The sequence below is a fragment of the Hermetia illucens genome, chromosome 1 (assembly GCF_905115235.1).
Source record: "Hermetia illucens chromosome 1, iHerIll2.2.curated.20191125, whole genome shotgun sequence".
Lineage (NCBI taxonomy): Eukaryota > Metazoa > Arthropoda > Insecta > Diptera > Stratiomyidae > Hermetia > Hermetia illucens.
In genome coordinates this window covers 107,796,460-107,805,700 of record NC_051849.1, presented here as the reverse complement: position 1 = coordinate 107,805,700, position 9,241 = coordinate 107,796,460, and positions in this window count along the sequence as shown.

Genomic DNA, 9,241 nt, shown 5'->3' with positions numbered 1-9,241 from the left:
TACCTCCATATTAATAAGAAGAAGATTTAGGATACTTTCGGATGTCCAAAAACCACATAGTTATCATCGCCCCAATAATGGCAAAGTAATGGACTAAAGCTTAGCCTCGGCAACCAAACGCAAAACAAGTCGGGAAACCGAAAGCTAAGCGCTTCAGGTATGAAAAGTTTTGTATATTGCTCATTAGCATTCAGCTCGTAATGTTATACATTTAGTTTGGCATACCATTCACTTTAATGTGATACTGGCATTCAAAGTCTTAGAATGTAATAAATTTGGACAAAAGTTAGTAATAGTACAATTTTAACCAAATTTGGTAGTATCATGGTCTATAGTATAGCCTTTATTACTGCAGAATAATTCTATGATAAACTAAAGGAGGTTCCCAGTCCTTTTTTTAAATTTCTTTCTTATAATGAATATAGTATTATTAATATTATTTAAGCAGATATCGGCATAGAGAATAATTTCAGGCTTATATAGATACTATGCGTATGGACCACCAAACTCATTTTCAGATATTTGAATTGAGTAGTTTCTGAGAACGGGTCCTTGAAATAACTGACCCTTTTCGGGTCCCCGCACTGCTGCACTTTGCAACCAACGTCAAAACTAATACCGGTTTTAGAAAGCACTAATCGAGACTTTTCATTTGATACCCCACACAACTATATTCGGTGGAAAAAAAATGCGCAACCCCGATACTGTCCTCTATGCCGGTACAAAATCTAGTACTCCTAAGATGAACTTAAGGGGGTTTTACATGCAATTTAAAAAAGTTGATATTATACTGTCAGTAAGTTTATTTGAGCAGATATCGGAATAGGACATATTCTGAGGCCTAAATTTCATATAAGCGCATCACCCTAATCTTTTCAGATTTTTGGATTGGGAAGTTTTCAAAAAGAAGCCCTGTCTCACTTGAAGTGTGCATATTGTGGTTCCTTATTCGCACACTTTGCAATTTATGTCAAAACTAATACCTGTTTTGGATAGTATTCATCGGGACCACGGTGGAAAAAAAATACTCCCTCTCTTTGCAGGTAAAGTGGGGCTTAAAAATCACAAACATATGGGAACTATGAAATCCTGCTTTGGAGAAAAGTGTGTGTGACTGACAGACAGTGAATCTCATCTCATCCTATGTAAGGATGTTTGATTGTACATTTGCCCCCAAAACGCAAAAGGCAAGTTTTACCTTTTATAACTTTGTCAGTAATGGTGCAATTCCCACCAAATTTATCAAGTATCATGCTCTATCATAGCCCGTATTACTATTATACAATACTGGGATAAACTTAAGGGAATTTCCTAAAAAAATATAGTAATAATAAATGCTGTAATATACTACTATTAACTCTATTTAAACTGATTATAGAATGGCGAATATTTTGACGGATAAGTAGTTTCTGAGAACTGATCCGTGAAAGAAATTATCTCTTTATAGCCCCTGTACCCCCCGCCTTTTCAACAAATTTAAAAATTCATTGCACATGAGGGGATCCCATACTCATCCTGAAGCCGAGCTGCCCACTAAGCGAACCTCCGCCGTTTTATTATATAATCTGTAATGGATTACTTCCAATCGCTGAAAAGGAAGGGAGGCAATTTGGATTTCGGCAAGCGAAATGAATGATCAATGCAGTCAATTTGCTGAAAAATCTGGCTAAATCGGCTATTGAAGGAATCAAATGTAGTGCGATGTAAAAACCGAAGGTAAAAACCGCCTTTAACTCGGCGAGATAGGAAGAGGTCCTAGGTTGGGTACCACGAAGTACCTTGTACGTACTGTTCTGAAGTTTCTGGTAGAAATGCTGCTCTGTTGCGACTCAGATGAGGGCCCTAAAAAATTTCAAACAACCTTTGGAGTAACACAAGGATCAATTCGCGACATTTTGCTATGGAATATAATGTATAACGAACGTTACGTCTCCCTGGCAGGGTCACTTTAAATTGCAAATAACATTGGAATTACAGTCGTAGCAAGCCATGTTAAAAAGTCGTAATATACGCCAACGTAGCAATCTGACAGAGAATTGCATGCTTACGACATCAAAAATACAGGTTGCGGCAGCATAACTTAATTTTTTAAAATGCGCGCCACTCGTTCAAGAGGGGATACTGTAAAGTTTTGTCCCGACACGGTTCAGTCGCCATCATGCGTTGCAATAGTGAGGAGCGTGCCTTTGCCGTTGAGGTTTACTTTTCAAGCGGATGTTCGGTTATTGCAACACAACGTGCATTTCGGAATCGCTTTAATTTAGCCCCGTTGACTCCCGTCCCAGACCGCAAATCAATTGTTACATGGGTCACTACATTCAGACAAACTGCAAGTGCGACAAAAGGAAGAACTGGGGTTCCTCGGCCCGTTAGATCACCTAAGAACATTGAAGCAGTGAGAGCGTCAATGTTGCGATCGCCACGGCGTTCTACGCGCAAACACGCATCTGCCCTTGGACTATCCGATCGTTCTGTGAGAAGAATTCTTCGTGATGATCTTCATTTTCATCCCTATAAGATGGTGATATCGCAGGAACTTTCAGAACGTGACTTCAATTCTCGGATGAACACGTGTGAGCTTCTTCTTGAAGTCGTTCCCGAGGATGCTATTGTTTTTTTTAGCGATGAAGCCCGTTTTCATTTGTGTGGGTCGGTTAACAAACAAAACATGCACTACTGGGCTGACACCAACCCTCGAGAATTGCATCAAAAGCCTTTGCATTCACCCAAAGTCACAGTGTGGTGTGCAATTTCCTCAGCTGGAATTATTGGTCCCTGGTTTTTTGAGGAAAATGAGGTTACAGTGACAGTGAATTCGGACCGGTATGTAAACATGCTACAGAATTTTTTTTTGCCACGGCTAGAAAATTTGGATTTGGGGGACACTTGGTTCCAACAAGACGGTGCAACAACACACACTTCAAGAGCATCGATGGCTGTTTTGAGGGAACACTTTCCAGAGTGCCTTATCTTAATTAGAGGCGATTTGGAATGGCCGACACCCTCTCCCGATCTGTCCCCTTGTGATTTTTTCTATGGGGTTTTTCGAAATCCCCTGTTTATGTGAACCGTCCCAGAACCCTACAAGATTTGAAGACCAACATCCAAGAAGAAATTCTCAACATAACACCTGCTATGCTAACAAGAGTCATGACAACAACAACAACAATTCCAAATACCGAAAGCTGAGCTCTGTGGGTATAAAGGTGTTGTGTTTATTTTATGCGCAGAATCTTCGATGCACGTTTTTAAGGTTTTGAACGTAAAGCAATACCATATTGAAATCAGTTTAATGTCTGCCTGGCTACCTGTCTGCCGCCGGTATGTCTGTTTGCCTGTCTGCCATACGTCCTCATACATGCAAAAGGGGGGTTTACATTTTTTATTTCAGTTTTGACATTTGTTGTTTGGGGGATCGAAAATCATGATTGCTTTAACGGAAGAAAATCATGAAACTGCCTCTATATGGTGCCCAGGCCTCAAATTACTCTCCACATCGATATCTACTCAAATAAGGTTAATAATTGAATATTACTATGTTTTTTTGGACTTTGATTAAAAACCCCACTTAACTTTACTTTAGAGTTATACTATAGCAATATAAACTAAAGAAGGATGATCTCTAGTTCTGTCAAGCTCGTACTATAACTGACAAAGTAACAGTAGCTAAAAGTTGTCGTTTCCGTGCAACCTAAAATACTACATATCAAGCTCACACGAAAGTGAGTAGTTTGAGATGATAAATATACATATATATATTATGGATAGTTCTGCACTAATATATACTTACATACCTGAAGCCTGGTTTCCGCCTTGTTTCAGTGGTATATAGCGAAAACTAAAAATGCATGTGCATATTTCTAAACTTGAAGATATAAGTACATATTAAAGACATAAATATTATCCTCATCCTAAACAAACAAACATTGTCTATTACCACATACTGATGCCTACTTATCTACATATGTACACATCTAAACTGATCTCACTCATCTGAATATTTCCGATTTATTCCATACACAAAAGTATACAGACCACTGGTACTACATATTCAACATATGTATATTTACATATGTGTAAGTCCATTTGAATTTGAATATTTGATACTGACAGAGGTCTTCAAAATGTTTATATCTAATAAAAAACAAGTCGGAATACCGGAAGCACGCGCTTCGGGTATAAAGGTTTTGTGTTCATCTTATGTAAGAAATTTCAAGGCACACTTTTCTATCCGTTTATAGCTACAAACCCAACATATTCCTTCATATTTTTCCAAACTACGAGACATACGTACATATTACAGACATAGATATTACGCTCACCCTAAGCAAACAAATTGCCTATTTCCGAATACTGTACACATATATGCACGTATATAAATTGATCGTACCCATATTTCCGATTTACTTTGTGCACAAAATCGTTCATATGTACATATATAGTACGTATATTAAATACTAGTGGTTTAATGTACAAATATCTGAATTAGATACTACCCGCAAACTTCATTAGCATGCATATACTATATACCTACATACACACATCTCTGTTTGAAGTAATTGTGACTAAAAACCTAAAACAAAATAATTCTTTGCGACCCCATTCATAAGATGAATTGATATGTAATGATGACGTCATGCAGGTTGTAGAGTGCACGAAATTCACAAAAAATGGCAAAGTTTCGCACCCTACAACTTTGTTAATAATAGTTTGATTTTCTTCAAACTTGACCAACTTGTGCACTTTACTCCGATATCGTCTGCGAAGCCAATGATTATCACTCCTTTGGGTAGTTGCAACTTTAAAATTCCGTCATACATTATTATCCACAGGAGAGGACCGAGGACTGATCCTTGTGGAACCCCGCAGGTTGTTGTGTACGTCTTAGATCCATCGTCCGAATCGTAACACAATATCCTCTCCCGGAGACTATGTGCACCAGATATTTAGGAGCGCCCAATTTGGTTAAAGCTGCAATTCTTTTGTTCCATTTTGCCGTATTAAAGGCATTTTTCACGTCGAGAGTAACTACCGCGCAAGATTTATTGGCCTCCATTGCTTTTCTCCGCAATTTCCGTCACCGTGCTGATGGCATTGACAGTAGATCTTGCCTTTCGGAATCCGAACTGCCTGTCTGAGAGACCACCTTCCCTTTCTGTGATTGGTACAAGCCTATTGAAGATGATCCGTTCGAAAAGTTTGCCGATGCCGTTTAGCAGGCATATAGGTCTGTAAGACGAAGGATCACCCAAACGTTTATTTGGCTTCGGGATTAGCACAAGCTTCTGTTTCCGCCACACTTCCGGGAAAATCCCATCTATGAGGCACGTCGTAAATGTTTCAGAGAACCACCTTGGAACTGTCTTGACGGCCACTGTCAGTGCTTTATTCGGAATGCCGTCTAAACCTGAGGCTTTATTTTCGGCAATCTTTTTCGCGGCTTCCAGGATTTATTCAGTGATTACCTCGGGAATTTGGACAGTGGGTAGGTTCGACTCACTTGAAATGTATGGGAAGAGAGTGCTAATGATTTCCCACAGCAAATCAGAGTTGGTGATCGGTGGTGAGCGCTTTCCCTTGATTGTTTCCATAACTGTCTTGTATGCACCTCCCCATAGGTCGAAGTCCGCTTCCTTGCATAACCTCTTGAAGTGTTCAGTTTTACTTCTAGAGATGACTGCTTGCAATTCTTTCCTCGCCTTCTTATATTGGTTGTGCAACTTTTCAGACTCAGACCGGTTTCTGCTACGTTGGCTGTGTCTTCTGGCTTTAAGGCAAACTTTACGAAGTTATTCGATTTCGGCATTCCACCAGAAGTTGGGCATTCGTTTTTTGAGTAACGTGCGACGAGGCATGGAAGCGTCACAAGCTTTTTGTAACTTTTCAAGGACCTGCGCCACTTTTTCTCGTGCATTTCCCACCGGCATCGCTTCCTGCAGCAGTTTTCCTCGAACATTTCTTCATCAAGTTTTTTAGATGTCCAACCCGATACTGCAGTTTTCTTGATTCGCTTTCCTTCCTCCCGTCTCCGAAAAGTATTGACGCCGCCAGTATTTGCCAGGACAACGTTCAAACGTGAGAACACTTCAAGCAATATGCGGCCTCTAGCATTTGTTTCGCGACTTCCCCAATCTTCGGCCCAAGCGTTAAAATCGCCAGCTATTATTATTGGGTTGTGGCAGCTTGCTTCGGAAGCTAATTTTTCCAACATCAATGCGAATTCATCTAGCGTGAGGCTCGGCGCAGCGTAGCAGCTGAATACGTGAATGCCGCCTACCTTAGCTCGTGTGAATCCTATTGCTCGTATTTTCGATCGCTCGGTTTCCGCAAGTCCAGATTGCCGTTTCTGTCTGATACAAAGACACCATTGTGGAAGTCTTTGTAATATTCGCATATAATGGCAACGTCAATTTCATGTTCCAGCACAGTTTGAGAAAGTAGCTCCTGAGCTGCCTGCCAATGGTTTAAATTCAGCTGTAGGAATTTCATTTGTGAAAAACGGAAATCGCCTTTTTAAACGCCGGACATCTGTAACTGCCTGTGATATGAACGACATTACCCTCCTGTGTTTCTCTGCATAGCAGGCATTTAGGATTCGCATTGCACTCTTTGGCAATATGCCCTTCTTCTCCACATCTTCGGCACAACTTAGATCTATCCTACTTGCTTGAACAGTTTCTCGAGATGTGTCCAAATTCCAGGCATTTGAAACACCTCTTTGGCGATATCTGTTCTCGCAGTCGACAGCTGACCCAGCCGACTCGTATTTTGCCAACAGTAATAGCCTTTTTTGCTGCTTCGAATGGTAGGGCTATTGTGGCCGTCTGAGTACCACCATATGCTTTTCGGAGCCTTATCACATTGGACTCAAGGATCGAATCTAGCCCGAGTTGGGTCTTTAAGGCCTCGCAGATCTCCGCTTTCGTGGTGATCTCATCCAGGTCCTTGCATTCAATTAGCATTAAGTCCTGGCTCACCTTTACCTCAGCTACTTTGCCCAGTGATGACTCGATCTTCTTATGTAAATTGTGGGACTTACTCTCTTCTGGCCTAAGCTCAAGGAGCAAATCACCTTTCTGCGTGCGTCTTATACGGTTCACGTGTTTACCCAAGTCCAAGAGGGAACTGTCTGTTTTTACTTTCCGTAAGATTTCTGCATATGTCAGGTCGCTTGTTGATTTTTTAATAAGCGCATCGGGCCGTGACCTCTTTTGTGGGCTACCTTTTCGTTCTACTTTAGTCCAAGTAGAATCACTGACGCGTATCTCCTGATGGTTTAGTAAACTTTCACCGGGAAAGTTTGTTGATTGCATTTGCTGTACTTTACCCTTCTTGCGCTTTGGAGTCCGCTCTGGGGATTCTATATTAGCGTCCCTATGCCGTTTGCGGGGCTCTGCTATTTTTTTTCACGAAGGCGATCCACTGCTAGATTATCAGCTCTAGTCCGAGTCCCTATCAGGTGGATTGATTTTGAGGACGTTTGTGTTGCTACTTCCACTGTAACCTTTTTTTTCTGAGAGCAGTGTAGCTCGTTTCGTGCTTCAAAATACATCGATCTGATAGCACGCACTTGGCTTTTTATTTCGCCGTGCACGTTGTGTCGGGGACCTACAAACTCCGTCAGGTTCAAAATCATTTCCCGTAACTTTGCAAAAGCGTCTTTTTCCTCGCCATTTACAGCATTAACGCCGTTTGCTGCCGAGTTTTTCGCTACACTTGTAATTAGTGTGCGCTCTAATATCCGATCTCCTCCACTTTTCCCTGTCGGCGATCTCAATTCTCTAGCGTTGCGCCTGAAAGGATCGTTAGCGTTTTTAAACGGCTTCTCTTTAGTATATTCGCTAGTGGATTGCACACCTGCTGCCGCGATGTCCTTGGGCAAAGGGGAGCACATATCTCCTTCGTGCTGAATGTCCTGATCCATCCTCTAATTATCTTTAGAATTTTAAATTAGAATTGATAATTTATAAAAATTAGCCACTGCAGGTACCGCGAGCCATAATGTTCGTCCAATTAACTATTTATACACAACCAACAACAAAAACAATTAAAGTTTATTTCAGAAAAAATAACCCAACTCTGCCCGCAGTTGTACCCCGTCACCACGCAGCTAAGGCACACGCTTTAGCAGAAGGCTATGCGCTGATTATGGGTGCCTGACTCTGTTTAGCACTACCTAACCTGCACTAGTTAGGGTAAAGGAAATACATATATAAATTTAAAATAGCTGTTTTTCCTTTTTTGCTTCGACTGAGTATCAAACCCCAAACGCAATGGGCCCACAAGTACAGAGCTAAGATTAAAAGTTATTTATTAATCAATAAAAAACTTGATCTAAGTTAGAATCGAATTGAGTCCTAATGTTCCCTAAACCAGCACGTCTCCACTACACCGCGCACACAACTAACTCAGTGTCTTCAATATATACTAGCTTAGCTCACAGCCGGCGATCAGTATATTTAGTAAACGGCGAATTCCCGTATATCAAGTCAAATAAACAAAGGAAATTACTGCGAACAAAAGAACTGATTGTTGTTTAAATAATCGACTAATTTATGCAAAGGTACGCAACAGATGTACACTGCTACTCATCACTTGCACTAATTCACCAATCCGTCTTTTATAGTTTTGCTTCGTTGTCGTCTTCGATTCTATTAATTTCACCAAGTTATTCCCGGAGTGATATGAAAAACGCACCTGCCACTGTTGATGGATGACGTCTGTCTGTCCGTCAGTCCGTCTGTCTGTCTGTCTGTCACAGGCACTTTTCTCAGAAACGGCTATATCGATTGACACGAAATTTGGTGAGAAGGTGGGAACTGTGGAACCCCAGACATGCAGTGAGTAATATCCTCCTACGTTGAGATTTAGGGGGGGTCCCCATACATGTAAAAGGGGGGTGTAAAAATTTTTTTCACCAACTATCGTCATGTGGGGTATAAAATGAAAGGTCTCGATTAGTACTTTTCGAAGCCGGTCTCAGTTTTGAGATTTATAAAAAAGGCGGGGAGTGGGAGGAGTGGAAAGTGATGATTTCTTTAACGGACCCATTCTCAGAAACTACCCAGCCGAAAAATCTGAAAAAAATCATGAAGCTGCGTCTATACGGTACCCAGGCCTCAAAATACTCTCCATATCGATATCTGTTCAAATTAAGTTAATAATAGTATATTACCGTATTTTTGGGAAAATTGAGTAAAACCCCCCTTAAGTTTATGTCAGAGTTATAAAAGTTGGTAGT